This window comes from Tenrec ecaudatus, chromosome 1 (assembly GCF_050624435.1).
Source record: "Tenrec ecaudatus isolate mTenEca1 chromosome 1, mTenEca1.hap1, whole genome shotgun sequence".
NCBI classification, from domain to species: domain Eukaryota; kingdom Metazoa; phylum Chordata; class Mammalia; order Afrosoricida; family Tenrecidae; genus Tenrec; species Tenrec ecaudatus.
In genome coordinates, this window is record NC_134530.1 from 165,464,788 (window position 1) to 165,483,663 (window position 18,876).

Consider the following 18,876-nt stretch of genomic DNA (forward strand, 5'->3'; position numbering starts at 1 on the left):
AGGAAAGGTGAAAGACACAATGGAAACATCGATTTCATTTGTCTATAGCCCCTGATGGAGGCTGTGTTGAGAAATAATAGCTTTATGTTTTGATTTTTTGTTTTAAAACAATGTTTGTGATTTTATAGTAATATTTTTAACTCACACTCATATACTATACTCTTATCATTAATTCAATGTTAACTTTTCCTAATTACAAAGAAAAAGTTTGCCATTTAACTGCAGAGGCAGCAGCATCCAATCTCATGGGTGGCTCTTCTCTTGAATAATGTAGTATTATGTTTAAAATATCACTGAAAAGTGCATTATGATTCCCAAATGATGCAAACAAGTGCTAGTGACAGCAGCAGCAGCAGGCATGGACAAAGAATTTGGAAGTGAAACAAAAACTTATGAAACAACACCAAGGGGAAAAAAAAAATCAGAGAATGCCATTGCTCCCAGTGTAGACAAACCAGACCCCACAATCTTAACAATCCTAAAATCAAAGATTTTCCCAAGCTGTTTAAGGATCAACTTCACTACAAACAACAAGGTTAACAAAAATGCAAAAGGAACCTACCGAATATACTCAAATATAATCCAACTTGAGTATAAGCCGAGGTACCTAATTATTACCTGGGAAACCAGAAAAACTGATTGACTCGAGTATAAGCCTAGGGTGGAAAATGTAGACACTATTGGTGAGTTTAAATAATCAACACAAATGAAAATAAAATTACTAAAAATTGAGACATCAGTGGGAGAATGTATTTAAATATTTATTTTAAATAAAAAACGTAAATAAAAGGACAAGTCATTTAACATTAGTAAACCAGCACAGTAAATGAAAAACAGGTTCAACAAAAATAAGGTACCAACAATACCTTCAGAGTACTAGTCCCTGAGCTCAATCAGCAACCAAACTAAAATGTAAAGAGTTAAAATCCTTCAAAACTGGATTCCTCATCATCATCCGTATCCCAATGCAGAGCTTCATCTGGTGTGAGGTCATCATAAACGCTGTCCTCACTGAGATCACCGTCATCACCATCACTGCTGTCATTTTCATACAAAGCGCAGTCTTCACTGCCATCCATAGCATTACTAATATTACATTTCTCGAAGGCACATCACACCATGTCTTCTGGAATGTCTTCCCATGCATCTCGAATCCACTTTGCTATTAACTCTATGTCAGGCTTCATGAGATTTCCTCCTTTTGTTAGTCGGGCTTGACCAGATGACATCCATTCATGACACATCCTTCCCACACGGTCCTTAAAAGGCTTATTCAAAGATACATCCAGAGGCTGCAGTACACATGTAAGTCCACCTGGAATAACGGCTCAAGTAACTTTACCAGATTTTGCCAATTTTTTTATGTCATCTGATGGGTGGGCTCTGAACATATCCCAAACGAGTAGCGATGGCTTTTTCTTTAAGGCTGCTCCTGGTCGTCAGTTCTAAATTTCTTCCAGCCATTTTTTTGTTCTGTCTTCATCCATCCAGCCTTTAACATGTGCACGCACAGTAATTCTTGGCAGGAAATTGATCTTTTTAGGTAAGGTCTTTCTTTTAAAAATAATGACACGACGCAGCTTAGTTCCATTAGCCAAACGTGATACAACAACTGTAAAGTGGTTTTTTTTTTCATTTCCTGTGGTTTTGAGAAAGATGGTTTTTTTTCTCTTAAACTTGCCACAGTTCTGTTGCTTGGGAGATCAAAAGTCATGGCAGTTTCATCCATATTCCCAATATCTGCCAGGTCATAATTATAAATTCTTCTTTGTTTTATAATAAATGACTGGAATGACAAGGTCTTGTGGCAATTTCTGAGAAATCTTTGTTCTTGGTCTCAAACATAGTAGGCCAAACCTAGTCATGAAGCAGGTACACCATCCTGCTGACACAGCAAATTTTTCAAAGCCTGGTGCTTTATATTTATCATCCTTAGCCATTTGTAGAGCACGTATGCAGATTCCCATGTGTGTTACACAGTAACCATTTTGATGACACTCCATAACCCATTTATGCAATTCACTCTCTAGAGTCCCATAAAAAGACGTTAAGCCACAATGAGCTTTTTTAGCTTTTGGAGTCTGTTCCAAGTCAGCCTTCATTTTCCGCCACTCCCTCACTTGCTTTTCGTCAACACAGAATCCCCTACTTGCAATACTGTTATTGCTCTCTTCTGCTCTTGACCCAACCTTCATTTTCAAACCAGCCTCATATGACCGGCGTTTTGTTTTGGTTCAAGAGTATGCATTTCTAATAAGATAAAAAAACAAGACTTTGAAAAAGAACTTTCATGGTAATGCCACCCCCACCCCCGCCGGGAGGATGGGGGGGAGTCCGTGCGGGCGGGGGATACAGGATGTGAATTAACACAGAGACCAGAGGGGAGAGACTGAGCGCAGCCACAGACACAGCCTTACCAGTTCAGCTGCCGGAGTACGTGAATCACTATGGGTGCTTCTGAGAATTGGAGCCGTCCATGTCATAGGACGGCTCTGATTGGTTAGATGTGAGTAAACAACCATTCAAAGACCTGCAGTGTCAGCAGGGCTTTAAATGAACAGCAGAGAAATGGCAATCACCCACAAGAACGGGCACTCCCCCAGTTACCTTGGGGGACCCAGCGAAATGTTACACCTCGCTGGGGTACCACTGACCCGTGTATAAGCCGAACCCCAGTTTTTTAGCACATTTTTTGTGCTGAAAAACTCGGCTTATACACAAGTAAATACAGTAGGTAAAATAGAGAATTTGCTAATTACATGGACTGAGGACCAAGCACAAAAGCAAATCCCTGTTAGCACACTGAACCTAGTAGACATAGATGATGAGAACCTTGAAGAATTCCTAGTAATTCTTGAGGGACTCGCAAATCAATGTGGGAGATCGAGCAGGAGCAAATAGCAGGGAAATAACCAAGAGAAAAGGAGGATAACAGGTACAGAACAGGTTCATTGTTCAGGACTAGTCAATTTCTTGTAAACCTTAATAGCTACCTAAGGGTTGATGAGAGGGGCCCAAGCACAGTATGCTTTTCACAAGTAGGAATGTTCATGCAGTGCTTGCTGCACATAAAGAAATTTATCAACAGAAGAAAAGGCAAACTAATGTCTTCAAGTGGGAGGCTGACTTGCAGAGTGGGAAGCCTAAAGTATCTCTGTCACAATTGGCAGAGAAGGCCAAGAGGCCACATGACTGAGAGGCCAAGGACCAGAGACTTGCCTTACCAGCATTGCTGAAAAGATAAAAGGATGCTGCAGATAAAAGGATTATATGCTTTATCGTGCTTTTTGGTATAGGCTTATGGTAGCCTATTAACTTCCCTAATAAACACCCATAAATTTTAGTATTAAAAAAAAAGAGAAAAAAATTAAAAAAAAAAAAAAAAAGAGAAAGGCAAACTGAGCAAACAAACCTGTTACCTATTCCTGAAGCAGCCAATACTTCACCAAGAACTTCAGCCAGGTCCTTCAGGCATTCCCCAAACCAAACCAAACCAAACACATTTGCATCGAGTCCTTCAGAACTGCCCCACACCAGAGGGGGTTTCCTAGGTTATCATCTTTAGAGAAGCAGACAGCCAGATCTTGCCTCTCATGGGATGAAACTGCCAACCTTCTGGTTAACAGACAAGGGTTTCACCATGTATCTCCAGAGCCCCTCTGACTGTATAGGAGATAATCTATCATTGTTCATCAGTGCAAGTCATTAAACCTATAATTCTTCCAGTGGAACATTATAAAGAAGTTGAGAACAATGCTGTGGATGATTCAAATCCTGTATGTTAAATTGTAAAGTGATATGCAATATAAATTGAGAATGTTTACATAAAAATCAAAAAGCAGAAAAAAATTAAGTTTAAAATAAAATTTGAAAGGTCAAAAATAAAATGTCTACAAAGCAACCTAAACTAACCTATAGTTGCTAATAATATATACAGTACTTTGTTATAAATTTCATATCCTATATGGCACAGAACTATACCAGCAATAGCCTCTGATTCACCTAACACTATTTTAGTCCTGCAGGCTCCACTTGTGGTAAGCACAGATTATATATTAGCTTAAGTATAAAGTCGTATATAGCTACAATTAATTATTATATTATATATACAATATTGTACAGTACAAGGGGGTTTCAAAAAGTTTGTTGATTGAAAGATAATGGTGTTTTCCACGGACCTTTTGAAGTCCCTTCACATTAACATAGTAAATTCACCTATTAATGTGCCAGGCATAGTAGTTAAAATACAGTATTATGTGTATACAGTAGACTGCTATTTAGTTGATACAGGTACACAACAGTATCTCATATAGCTTTGAAAGTTAAACTAAATGCTACTGAACACACAGAGGTAGAAAAGTAGTGAATGCTCTTATTTACAATTTAGGCATGTTCATATGATATCGTCTTTCACAATGTATCATGGACATGAAGTAATGCATGACTGTAAATAAAAATGTGAGTAGTTCTATACTCTATAGACTGATAAAGGAGCTCTAGTGGTAGAATGGGCTATGCACCGAGCTGTTAACTGCAAGGTCAGTGATTCAAATACACCAGAGACTCCAAGGGAGAAAGATGAGGTTGTCTACTATAAAGGTTTAAAGTCTCAGAAAGACAAAAGGGCACTTCCACTCTGTCCTTTTGGGTCACTGTGAGTAAGAATACACTCTCTGGCAGAAGTTTTGGGTTTATGAGTAGGTAATCCGCTTCATCAAATTGGGAAGTCATGTAGGAAAATAATAACAGATTTCATTATACAAAAGCAGTATCCTTTATAATTTATAGTAAGACTCCATAAACAAAATCAAAAGACAAAAGATAGTATGAAAGAAAATTCAATAAATGTGAAAAAAAGGTTTAATGTCACTAATATACAAAATTATTCTATAAACAGCAAAAGCTATAAAAAAGCTATGCACATGTGAGGATATCAGTGAAATTAATGGAGTAGGGGATTTAAAGGAGGATTTTCTCCCCAGAGCAACACTGAAAATCCAAGCAAGACTGTCAGAATGGACTTTTTCAGAACTCTGAAAAATAGAAGTTTACAGCAACCAAGTAAACACTAAATGAAGAAAAATGCAACTTCAAAATGATTTTTTTTAAGTTTCATTGTTCTTTTATTTTCACTTGTCTCAATCATCGCCCCAGTTTGCAATGGGCTTAAAGGCAGTCCAGTTTCCTAGTATGGAACCTAGGATCAGGACCCTGGTTTCAGCAGAAGCAGAGTAGCTTGTTGAGCCCCCCAAAAAAAAAAAAGTTTTTGTCTATTTTATTTGGGCCTACATGCAAGACTGAGGCAAAGCACCTGTCTTCGTTTTGTATAACTCTGAACTCATTCAGGGTGTAAGAATAAAGTGCATTCCTCAATTTGGGGGCAAAAGATTACAGGTGAGGGATACAGTAGTGTTCTGACAGGAAAACATTTGGAGAGTTTCTTGGGATACTAGGGCATTCAAATTTGAAATGTGAATGAAATTTTTAAGTGTTATGTACCAGCCAGGCCAAGTGTGGTCCAGTTGCATTACTTGGTGTTGCACTCCTATCCAAGTCTTTATGACTCCCACCAACTGACTGGGCGGGAGCATGCAAAAAAAAAGGTGTATGATGTGGGAAACAGGACAATTTCTCCAAAGTTGTCTCCCCCAAATATATCCTAAATTTGGCTGCTTGCTACACGTGGCAATTGACTATACACTTGAAGGTCAATAAAAATAGGTGAGGGATTATTCTCCCTAAGGGTTACCAGTCATCTAGAGCAAGCAGTCACCACTATTTATCCCACAACCCTCTAGTTCCACCCCTTCCTATCATGTGCACACCCCTAGCTCATTCCTTCCTGTTACACTTACGTTTATTGTAATCCCCTTCCTATGATGTGTATGCCTATTATACTGCCCCTTCCTGTGATGTATGGTCACCTGTAATCACACCCCCCCCTAAGTAGTTACAAGCCTTGGTTAGCAATAACGTTCTCTCCTGCTGGCTGTCTCCCTGCCCTCTCAGCCTGTGCTGTGCGGGAACCTGGCTGTTGAGATCATGGCCATCCAGGTGAGCATGCTACCATGAAATGTGTCTCAATTTATTTCACTCTCTCTGCTATCTCTCTCATTCTCTATGACTTTATTATAATCTTTATAAATCTTACCCCCTTCAATTGCACCTACTGGACACATGATGATTTATTAGGGACTCTTTCCCCCACAGTATGAGACGTTAATGTTGGGATTTGTCAGTTTCACCATTCAGCTGGTATAAAGTGAGTCAATAAAGGTACTGCGGGGGGGAGGCGGGGGTGTCGTACGACCAGCAAGAAAAAAGAGCCATAGAGAAGCAGTGGCAGGGCAGCATCATCAATGAGTAAAGCTGTGTGTCTTTGGGGAAGTGCTGGCTTCCAAAATGGGAGGTCATCTGGCTAAGGGGGTTAAGGACCAAAAGAAGCCTGCCTACAGGTATGGCTGAGAAGAGGCACTGTGGACAAAACTGTATCCTAACATTTCTAATCCTGGCTTGGAACCTGTTAGCTTCCTAGTAAATCCCTTAAATCACGAGCATTGTAATGTCTGTGAGTTCTGTGTGGTCACTAGAATGTCAGAAGGTAAAGAAGGCTGGAGGATGAAGGCATTTCTGATGTATGCCATAGAAACCAGGTTGGGGTAGATGTAGAATTGGGATTTGCCTCTCTACTGAAGCTAAAGGAGATCAGACATAAATCCCACACCATTTCCTCGCCAGAATACAGGCCTAGAATAGACAAAAACCCTAACATTTCACCTTTGGCTGATCTCTAGGGTTCCTTGAAAGTAGGAAGTGAAGGTGAAGGTGGAGTCATAAATCACCTAGCTGGAAGTTGAACATATGCCCCAGCACAGAGGTCTCTCTCATTTTTGTTTTTGGGAGGAAAGGGAACTTATGGCATTCAAAAAGAACTGTCAAAACAGATTTGAAGTGCCCTTGGACACTTCAAATTTGGAACTGAATCTAACTTCCAGAGATCACTTTTCAGCCAAACAACAGGTAGGTTCTGTTAAGTGACAAACCACACAAGGGGAAGAATGTGTTCCTTAGAACAATCCAACCATATGATTAAAAAGAGCACCATTATTTCAGAATGGCGGGATGCACAGGAAAGATGGGCAGATGGAAAACAAGAAAGCCAGAGATGAAATAGAAAGAGTGTTGTTACATCGAGGGAGATTCAACAACTAATGTCATAAAACAAAATGCATAGGAATTGTTTGCTCTACAAAATTTTACCCAAACCTCCCGGCGTGGAGTAGGGAACCAGTGGAGAGGGCTGGGAGGCTGGCCCCAGCACCATAAATTAAGTGGATTCCTGCCCCTCCCCCAAAAAGAATTTGTTCCAAAGGACATTGACTCTGCAGCTCCGGGAGATGAACATATCTGTTCAGAGCACACGGGAGCAGATGAAGGGGCAGGAGGAGAGAGTGGAGCACAGCCTGGCCCACCAGGCCGTGATGATGATGTTCCTGAGTAGAGCAGCCAGTCCACAGAGAGAACAACATGGCTGGCCCCACTATGAGACATGATGCCAATCAGTGACTAAGGGCGATACAGGGGACTGCACCGGAGACACAGTGTGGGAATTGCACCTGACCTGATCCCACCACACCAAGGCAAATCACTGGGGGAGTGCAGCAGAACAGCAAGGGAATGGAGTGGCAAGGTCCCCAGGGAATGCTGAAAGTGGACTTTGGGGCCAGGGCGTGGTACCCCAACAGACTGGACTGGAAAACGCTCCTAAGGGCCAGCAAACGATCTCTGAACTAACTACAATCTTTTCTCTTGTGAAGTGTTTTGTTCTTTGTCAGTGGTTTGTTTTTGTTGTTTTGTTGTCTGGTTGTATACTGTTGCTTTGTTTTCCTCTGTCTTGTTTTCGTGCATGTTAGTGTCTCCACAGGTCTGTCTGAATAGGACAGGCTGGATGAACTATGTGGAGGAAAAACAACGGGACCCACAGTTCCGGGGGGACTTGGGGTGGGGGGGTAGGGGGGAGTAAGGAAGTGGTGTTAACAAACCCAGGGACAAGGGAAAAACATGGGACCCTAAATAGTAGAGAAGGGGGAGTGGCAGGCCTGGTGGGAAATGATCAAGGGTAAGGTTGCTTAGAGAAGAGGTATACTCTAGCCCAGGTGGCAATGAAGCATGGTAGTAGGGCAGGAGGAAAGTCAAGGGAGATGGAGGAAAGAGCTAGGAGTCCAAGGGCATTCATGGAGGTCTAGACAAAGACATGTACATGCAAATATATATAGGAGGATGGGGAAATAGATCTATGTGTCTATATTTATAGGTCAAGTATTAAGGTGGCAGAAGGACCTTGGGCCTCTACTCAAACACTCCCTCAATGCATGAATACCTTCTTTTATTAAATTGGAACTCTATGATGCTCACTCTCCCGACACAACGGCTGGAGCCAAAGTGGGTGAACAAGTAAATGTGGTGAAGAAAGCTGATGGTGCCCGGCTATCAAAAGAGATAGTGACTGGGGTCTTAAAGGCTTGAAGATAAACAAGCGGCCATCTAGCTCAGAAGCAACAAAGTCCACATGGAAGAACACACCAGCATGTGTGATCGAGTGGTCCCAAAGGGATCAGATACCAGGCATCAAAGAACAAAAAATCATATCATTGACTGCACACCTCCATGATAGGATCGCTGAAGACAAATGGGTGCATAGCAAATGTGGTGAAGAAAGCTGATGGTGCCGGGCTATCAAAAGAGATAGTGTCTGGGGTCTTAAAGGCTTGAAGGTGAACAAGCGGCCATCTAGCTCAGAAGCAAATAAGCCCACATGGAAGAAGCACACCGGCCAGTGCGATCACGAGGTGTCCAAGGGACCAGGTATAAGGCATCACGCAAAAAAAAAAAAAAAGATGTAAGTGTGTGTATGTATGTGTATATGTATGTATGTATGTGTATGTATGTATATACATATATATCATATTAAATGAAGGGGGAAGTGCAGAGTGGAGACCCAAGGCCCAAGTGTCGACCAATGGAGATCCCCTCATAGAGGGGTTTAGGAGAGGAGATGGGTTAATTAGGGTGTGAGGTAGTATCGATGAAGAACACAGCTTTCCCCCAGATCCTGGATGCTTCCTCCCCCCAACTACCATGATCCGAATTCTACCTTGCAGGGCTGGATAGGACAGAGGCTGTACACTGGTGCATATGAGGGTTGGAGGTACAGGGAATCCAGGGTGGATGATACCTTCAGGACCAAGGGTGTGAGGGACGATGCTGGGAGAGTGGAGGGTGAGTGGGTTGGAAAGGGGGAACTGATTACAAGGATCCACATGTGACCTCTTCCCTGGGATAGGGACAGCAGAGAAGGGGGGAAGGGAGACTCCGGATAGGGCAACATATGACAAAATAACGATGTATAAATTACCAAGGGCATATGAGGGAGGGGGAATGGGGAGGGAGGGGGAAAAAAAAAGAGGACCTGATGCAAGGGGCTTAAGTGGAGAGCAAATGCCTTGAGAATGATTGGGGCAGGGAATGTATGGATGTGCTTTATACAATTGATGTATGTATATGTATGGATTGTGGTAAGAGTTGTATGAGTCCCTAATAAAATGTAAAAGAAGAAAAGAGAAAAAAATGATTAGGGCAAAGACTGTACAGATGTGCTTTATACAATTGATGTATGTATATGTATGAACTGTGAAAAGAATTGTATGAGCCCCAATAAATTGTTAAAATTAAAAAAAATTTAAAAAAAAAAGGTGGCGGAAGGACCTTGGGCCTCTACTCAAACACTCCCTCAATACATGAATACCTTCTTTTATTAAATTGGAACTCTATGATGCTCACTCTCCCGACACAACGGCTGGAGCCAAAGTGGGTGAACAAGTAAATGTGGTGAAGAAAGCTGATGGTGCCTGGCTATCAAAAGAGATAGTGACTGGGGTCTTAAAGGCTTGAAGATAAACAAGCGGCCATCTAGCTCAGAAGCAACAAAGTCCACATGGAAGAACACACCAGCCTGTGTGATCGAGTGGTCCCGAAGGGATCAGTTACCAGGCATCAAAGAACAAAAAATCATATCATTGACTGCACACCTCCATGATAGGATCGCTGAAGACAAATGGGTGCATAGCAAATGTGGTGAAGAAAGCTGATGGTGCCGGGCTATCAAAAGAGATAGTGTCTGGGGTCTTAAAGGCTTGAAGGTGAACAAGCGGCCATCTAGCTCAGAAGCAAAAAAGCCCACATGGAAGAAGCACACCGGCCAGTGCGATCACGAGGTGCCAAGGGACCAGGTATAAGGCATCATGCAAAAAAAAAAAAAGAAAAAAGATATAAGTGTATGTATGTGTATATGTGTGTATATGTATATATGTATGTACATATATACCATATTAAATGAAGGGGGAAGTGCAGAGTGGAGACCCAAGGCCCAAGTGTCGGCCAATGGCGATCCCCTCATAGAGGGGTTTAGGAGAGGAGATGGGTTAATTAGGGTGCGAGGTAGTACCGATGAAGAACACAGCTTTCCCCCAGATCCTGGATGCTTCCTCCCACCAACTACCATGATCCGAATTCTACCTTGCAGGCCTGGATAGGACAGAGGCTGTACACTGGTACATATGAGGGCTGGAGACACAGGGAATCCAGGGTGGATGATACCTTCAGGACCAAGGGTGTGAGGGACGATGCTGGGAGAGTGGAGGGTGAGTGGGTTGGAAAGGGGGAACTGATTACAAGGATCCACATGTGACCTTTTCCCTGGGAGAGGGACAGCAGAGAAGGGGGGAAGGGAGACTCCGGATAGGGCAAGATGTGACAAAATAACGAGGTATAAATTACCAAGGGCACACGAGGGAGGGGGGAAAGGGGAGGGAGAGGAAGAAAAAAAGAGGACCTGATGCAAGGGGCTTAAGTGGAGAGCAAATGCCTTGAAAATGATTGGGGCAGGGAATGTATGGATGTGCTTTATACAATTGATGTATGTATATGTATGGATTGTGATAAGAGTTATATGAATCCCTAATAAAATGTAAAAAAAGAGGAGAAAAAAATGATTAGGGCAAAAACTGTACAGATGTGTTTTATACAATTGATGTATGTATATGTATGAACTGTGATAAGAATTGTATGAGCCCCAATAAATTGTTAAAAAAAAAAATTTTACCCAACCCCATTAAACACCCAAAAGCATAACAAAGAAACCGCCACAACCTGAACGCAAGCTAAAGGGAAAGACTTCAAACCACATATGGAAAAATGCTCACTTTATAAAAACTTAAATCTAAGCAGCTATAGCCTATAACAAATAACAAAACCAACACCCAAGGAAGAGACCAATGTGATTGCCAGAGTTGCCACTCTCTAATTCCCCAAATGTACAATTTTCTATTATGAACCATACAAAGAACGAGAAAGTATAATCCATTCACAGAAGAAATTTGCAGAAACTGTCCCTGAGGAAGAAGCCCTGGTAGCGTTGGGGTTACATGTCAGGTTGCTAACCAAGGGTTAGCAGTTCAAAACCACCAGTCGGTCTGTGAGAGAAAGACAAGGCTTTCTACTTCTGTAGAGTTACAGTCTCAAAAACTCACCGGGATAGTTCTATTTTATTTATTAGGCTATCAAGAGTCAGACTTAACTTGTTGGCAGTGAGTCTGGGTTTGGTTTTATTCTGTTATTTTGTTGTGGTTTTTTTTTTTTTTGGGGGGGGGGGTTCCTGAGGAAGCACAGACATTGAACTTATACAAAAAAAAGACTTTAAATAGGCTCTCTTAAACAAGCCTTATTAAGTGAAGAAGAACCAATCAAAAGATATCTGAACAAACAGAAAATATCAGCAAAGAGCAATTATAAAGGGAATCATACAAGTTATGGAGCTGAAAAGTAAAATAACCAAAATGAGAAACTTACTAGAGAATTTCAATACCAGATTAGTTGGAATAACTGAAAGCAAACTTAAAGGCAATTAAAACAATTCAGTCTGAGGAACAAAAATAACACAAAGAAATAGCTTACCAGACCTTCAAAATACCATGAAGTGTATCTCAAATCAATAATGGGAATCCCAGGAAGATTTTCAGCAAAAAATATTTGAAAAAAACAATGTCCCCCCAAAACTCCAAATTTGATCATATAAATTCACACTCTAAAAGCTCAAATTCCAAGAATAAACACTAAAAGATCTACCTGAGACAAGTCGCTGAAATCCCAGAAACTAGAAAGCAATAAGACAGTAGCAGTTCATCGTGCACAAAGGAGCTACAATAAACTTAATTGCAAACTTATCATCAGAAAACATGGAGGTCAGGCTAGAGTTGGAGGATATTTTAAAAGTACTGAATGAAAATAAACTGTCAACCAAGAATTCTTTATCTTGAAAAATATACTTCAAAAATGAAGGAGAAGGGGAGACATTTCAGATGAAAAAAAAGCTGAGGGAGTCTATTGCTGGCAGACCTGTCTTACAAGAAATGCCTCAAGCTGAAAGTATTCTAGACAATATTTTGAAATAATATGAATAAAGAACTCCAATAAAGATAATTAAATGCATACACATGAAAGCTAGCATTCCTATATTTTTGTGGTTTATAACTCCTCCTTTATTTCCCACATAATTTAAAAACAAATTTACAAGTAATAATTATAAGTGTATATTAATGGGTACACATTATATAATTTGTGACAGCAACATAAAGGGGAGGACATAGGTACTACATACGGGAGCAGATTTCTATATGCTATTAAAGCTAAGTTCATATACAATGAAGCCAGCTTGTTAATAGATTTAGTGTTAACTGTAAACCAAATAGTAACCTTTAATAATAAAATCTAAAAATGTCATACAAAAGGAAATGAAAAGGAAATCAAAACAGCATACTACAAATACCAATTAAACACAAAAGACAGAATGGAGAAAATTAAAACCAAAAAAGGTATAAAACACAAAGAAATAAGCAGAAAGACAACCGAAGTTCTCTTATTATTTTTAACTTTTTTTTTTTTTTTTGCAATTGAAACACTCATTTTAATGGTCAACAGCTTCTGGTTGGCTCTGGATGGTACAGTTAAACAATATACTTAAGACACCCTTACCCAAAATGTGTTCACACCCCTCAGTAGCATTTGCTTCATCAGCATTCCACTGCCCAGTTAGATGTCCACAGCTTCAGACCCCTCCTTGGTTATAGAGATCCACACTTTAGTGTAATGAGATAAAGAACCTCATGGCACACCCTTGATCACTGTTATTTTTAAAAAATAACAAATGTTAACCAAATACCTTCCCAGGCTGTGCTGTTTCACAGGGCAAAGCTGGGCAATCTGAGTACTGTTGTCTCTGGGCTGTTCTGCGTTCTTTCCCTTCCCTCCTGAAATCACACAGCATAGAGTTCGGAGATCTTCTTTACATAGTATGCCAGGGCAGCGAATGCTATCGTGTTGTGCAGTCTCTTTCTGTGCAAGTCATCCTTCCGGACCAGCACCACTGGGGTGGAAGAAGTGAGTGTGTGCAGAGGCAGACGCGACAGTTTGTAGGCATCATACTCCACTTGGTACTTGCAGCAAGGGTCAAACTGCCAAGAGATCCCATACAGGGTACAGCAGGCCAGGCTCAGCACACCAGCTGGCAGGGAGATGTAATGAGAATACTCCAGGGGCAGGGCCAGTGGGGTGCAGAGGCAGGCAGTGCCCGCCAGCACAGCGGTCTTGTGCAGGCAGTTGCCCACAGTGATCCAGCGGGCAGTCTCGTCACCGATGCGTGTGGGTCAATCACAATATACTTGTACTGTGCTTCCAAGGCCTGCTCCAGCTCATATTCAAACTGGTCTTGCGCATTCTCCCCATTGTAGATCTCGTGCACAATGTAGCAGTCTGTAGCAGAGAGGCTCACCCTCTCTCGAGTGCTGCTGCCGCTGCTGCTCGGGCCCAGGCGCCTCCTTCCCCAAGCGGCCATCTTGGAGACACTCTCTATTTTTAACTTTTTAATGTGAATTAATTTTCTAAGTATGTTTTCCACTCAGCAATTCATGCACATTTTGTTTCATGTCATTCATTGCAGCCTCCACAATGAAACATCATGTATCCCACATCTTCCTTGTGTTTCCATTCCTCCTCATTTTCTCATCTTTTTGAAATGTATCCTTGGGTAATTGCTGACCTTTTGATTTCAAATGATTAATTACTCTACCACGTATGTACCTCCCTAGTGTTACTTGAGTTCATTTCCAGACGCTGGTTCTACCAGTCTCTCTATTCAAGCCAGTTAAGACTGGGCAACAGTAACTTTAAATATAAATGGGTTAAACTTTCCCATCAAATGGCAAAGATTGACAAATAATAAAATAGACCATTATCAAAGTAAATGCTGTCGGCAAGAGGTTCATTTTAGATTCAAAGACAAGCGGGATGAAAATGAAAAGATAGGAAAAGGTATTTCATATAAAAGTATCTGCACAGGCACTTCACAAGGAGAAACAGTAAAAATCTAAAGCCATGTACCATCTCCCTAACAGTAGGGAAGATGAAAATTAAAACAAGGTTACTTTTCACTCATCAGTTTGGATGTAATTAATAGAAAGTAATATAGTATCTATTTCAGTTTTAAATTCTAGATATCCTTTAACTCCAAAAGTATTAACAACACCCATATAGAAAATCATGAGCACTGCTGCTGGCCCCACTAGGAGACACCACGTCCCTCACTGATCCACAACACTACAGGGGATAACACTGGAGACACAGTGTGGAGATTGTGCCTGATCTGACCCCACCACAACACAGGGAAACACTAAGGGAGTGCAACAGAACAACAAGGGGGGGATAGAGCAATGAAGTCTCTGGGGAATACAGAAAAATAGACTTTGGGGCCAGGGTGTGGTATTCCATCAAATTAGGCCGGAAAACACTGCTAAAGGTCAGCAAACAGACTTTGAACTATTTAAAGGCTTTTCTTTGTGTGTGTCATTGGTTTTTCTGTTGTAGTTTAGTTTTCTTCTGTTGCTTGTTTTGCTCGTCTTGTTTTTTTGTGCCTATTATTATCTCTGCATGTCTATCTAGATAAGATAGTTGGGATAAACAATGAAGGTCATCATACACTCTAACTCAATTTGGGTTTTTTTAATCATTTTATTGGGGGGGGGGGCTCATATAATTCTTATCACTATCCATCCATCCATCCATCATGTCAAGCACATTTGTTGCCATCATCATCAAAACATTTGCTTTCTACCTGAGCCCTTGGTATCAGCTCATTTTTCCCCTCCCTCTCTTACCCTCCCTCCCTCATGAACCCTTGATAAATTATAAATTATTATTTGCTCATGTCTTACACTAACCAATATCTCCTTTCACTCACTTTTCTGTTGTGTCCCCCTGGGAGGGGGTTATAGATCATTATGATCTGTTCTGTCCCATTCCTCCCCACCCACCTTCCCCTACCCTTCCATATATCACTACTCTCAATATTGGCTCTGTAATTTTTTTTTTCTCTGAACTGACAAGGTCCAAAACTGCTGGCCTTTTAGGCATAGTGCCAATTTACCAGATGGACCCTATATTTTTCTAACCGTGAGGGTAGACTCACATGTGTGAAGTCATGTTACTAAACCAAGAAAATATCTGTTTTATGCATGAACTAAGAATATCTGATAATTTTACAATTAAGAAAAATTAACTGACACGCTATGGTTGATTTTATTATTTGTCATTTCTGTTCCATTACATTTAACACCTCAAAACATAAAAATAAATCCTTACCCACATGCAGAAAGTATGTCCCTAAATATACTGCAAGCCAATCTATACTATATCAAATCCTTGCTACTTAACAGTGGATCTTACATATGTATCAGGAAACCCACCAGTAAAAATTCTTGAATGTAAGGCTTGACAATCCCTAGTAACAGAATAAATAAGAATTAGAAGGCAGCTTACCTTCACTCTTATTCTTTAAATTTCCAAAGTCAGAAATGGTTCTCTTGTTAACAGATACAGAACTGCATGTCTTCAAACACCCCACATTCATTATTTTATAAACTTGTGTGCATTTGCTTTGCCTTATTTGGCCTTCCACAGTGAATGCTTTGAAAGGTAATGAGAATACTTTTCAGAGTAATCAAATAAAAATAAGTACTCTGGTTCTTAATTACACATAAAAAATTAATGTTCTACAAATCTATAACATACTCAAACAAAAGTTAGCCATTATTTATCAATCACTTCTTATCTCTTCCAAAGGCAAAAAAAAAAAGCTCTCTTCCAGCCAATCAATGCTGACTCATAGTGACCCTATAGGACAGGATAGAGCATGCCCTTGCAAATTTCTGGAACTCTAACTAGGCAGTTCTAAACCTGTGTGTCACAACCCCTTTAAAGGTCAAACTACCCTTTCACAGGGGTTGCTCGACTCATAAAAGTAGCAAAATTACAATTATGCAGTACAATGAAAATAACTTTGGGGTTGGAGGGAGAGTCACCCACAACATAAGGAACTGTATTATTAAAGAGTCGCGGCATTTGGATGGTTGAGAACCACTGCCCTAACTCTTTAAGGGAGTAGAAAGTAGAAAGAAAGTCCCGTCTTTCTTCTGAAGAGCTGCAGGTGGTTTCAAATTGATCATCTTGCAGTTAGTAGCTCAACATGTAACCACTACACCACCAGGGCTCCTATAGTACTTACTATGTTTTCCTAAGTCAGGCGTGCTCAAACTACAGCCCACAGACCACATGTGGCCCACCGAGGACATTTATTTAGCCCGCCAGGTGTTTTTGCCCCCTTTTTTTACTTCAAAATAAGATAAGTGCAGTGTTCATAGGGATTTGTTCACAGTTTTTTTTTTTTAAACTATAGTCTGACCCTCCAACGGGTCTTAGGGACAGTGAACTGTCCCCCTGTTTAAAAAGTTTGAGGACCCCTGCCCTAGGCGGTACAAATGGTTAATGTGTCTGACTACTAACCAAAAGGTTGGCAGGTCAGTTCATGCAAAGACACCTCAGAAGAAAGGCATGGCGATCTACTGAAGTATTAGCTACTGAAAACCCTATGGAGTACAGTTCAGTTCTACTCTGACACAACTGAGAGCTCCATGCGTTGGGTCTAGATTTTCTTCACCAGAAAAGTAGATCGGTACTCTGAAAAGTACCAAAAGATTGTCTTTCAGCCATGGCATTGCTGATAAATTTCTCTGTCAAAATTGAACACCCAGTTGAAGAACTTCTCGTTTTCTCTACCTACACTTACTTTGTAATCTCTTCTAGGCCTGTGGTTCTAAATAGTACCACTACACTGATCAACTCCAAAATTTATAATTACCTTGACATTAAGACATATATTCAACTACCTACTCAGCATCTCTCCCTGACACATATAACACAAATCCATTCAATTCATCAAAACCAAAATTCTTAAAGCCGAGGTTATAGCTAACATAAACTCCAGTATAGACATTTCCCAAATCATTGAAGATTTGCAATAATGATTTATGATAATATAGTAATGCTGCCTCACATAAAACAATGTTTATAAAAATAAACATAAAACACATCTCTTGTGGAAAGTCAGTAAGACCATCAACCTCAATGAATCAAGAAACTACACACTAGCTTACCATAAGTCCAGAAACTGGTGGAAGATGACTGATAGAAGATACACTTACCATTGCTGTGACAGCTACTAAAGACAGAACCTCATGTGGTTTGGCATTTTTTACTGTATGGAAACCCTGTGGTTATGATTTGGGCTGCTAACTACAAGGTCAGCAGTTCAAAACCACCAGCTACTCCATGGGAGAAAGATGAGGCTTTCTAGTCCTATAAAGAGTCACAGTCTAGGAAACCCACAGGGGCACTTCCACTCTGTCCTATCAAATTGATGTTGAGTTTCTTGAATCCACTCAATGTTGGGTTGGTTTGAGTTAAACCTAGTTGAAATGAGCTCAGTTTCTATTTAAGTGAACATCTTATCCTCAATACATTTTCAGCTTGATGGGTGCCAAGAGCATTGCATGAAGATCAGTCAGCTTAAAGAGATGATCTTTCAATTCAGTCTTTTAAGCAAGATTGAAGTTTATGAAAATCATTTTTTGGAACAAAATCAAACCAGGTGCAAGTATTGGATTTACCAAAACAATGCGGAGAGCAAGTCCCAATCAAACCAGTCTGAAGGGATCTGCTGAACCAGTTAAATTCAAGGCAGAGAGGTCAGTTCAGAAGGTTATGGGGACTAGTTTGGGGGATAACCAAAGGGTATCCTTGGTAGATTTTTTTTTCAAAGGACACAAAACAATCTTGGAGCTTATGTTTTAAGAAAATGGAAAATTGTACTGGTGAGAAAAAGGCCAGGAAGTTGCACCAAGAAATTGTTTTCCATTGAAACAATGTACCTGCTCATTCTATATTAGCAAGGGATGTCCTATAAGAAATTCTGCTAGCCCTGATCTTGCCCCTTCAAAATTCTTTCTCTTTCCCAAACTGAAAAAATACTCAAAGGAAAATCATCTGAGCCTCTGTCTCAAGGATGCCAAAACTGTCATTTTGCTATGTTGATAAACACAGAACTCTTGAGATCTTCAGAAGTATACAGACCTAGATAGAGGCTATGTCAAGAAACAGTATCTTCACATTTTGATATTTTTGTTTAAACGAGTTTTCGATATTTTTTGTAACTATATTTTTCACTTGCCTTCATAAATCTTTTTTTCTATTTTAGTCACAGCTTTTATCTCTTAAGCTCAGAGCAGTACTGGATTATACTCAGTACACAACTAAAATTTGTTGGATAAAATGTGAATGGATATTTCTCCAGTTAGAAAACACCGAAGGCAGAATGTTGGTTTTCATTTTCCATTTTTCTAACTCACTGATGTCCCAAAGAACTAACTCTCC

At 40.4% G+C, this 18,876-nt stretch overlaps 1 protein-coding gene and 1 pseudogene across 5 annotated transcripts in view; both read right to left on the bottom strand.

The window, feature by feature from the left end:
* Window positions 1-18,876, bottom strand: part of ASH1L (ASH1 like histone lysine methyltransferase) — a 224,459-nt gene that overhangs the window by 193,411 nt on the left and 12,172 nt on the right. The window contains exon 2 of one of the 5 annotated variants that reach the window (XM_075562781.1): window positions 15,928-16,074. The exons of the other annotated variants lie outside the window; for them this stretch is intronic. The gene's annotated coding sequence lies outside the window, so the exon portion shown is untranslated. The remainder of the gene's footprint in view (window positions 1-15,927; window positions 16,075-18,876) is intronic. 5 annotated transcript variants of the gene reach the window in all.
* Window positions 13,371-14,182, bottom strand: LOC142437096 (transmembrane protein 11, mitochondrial pseudogene; annotated as a pseudogene).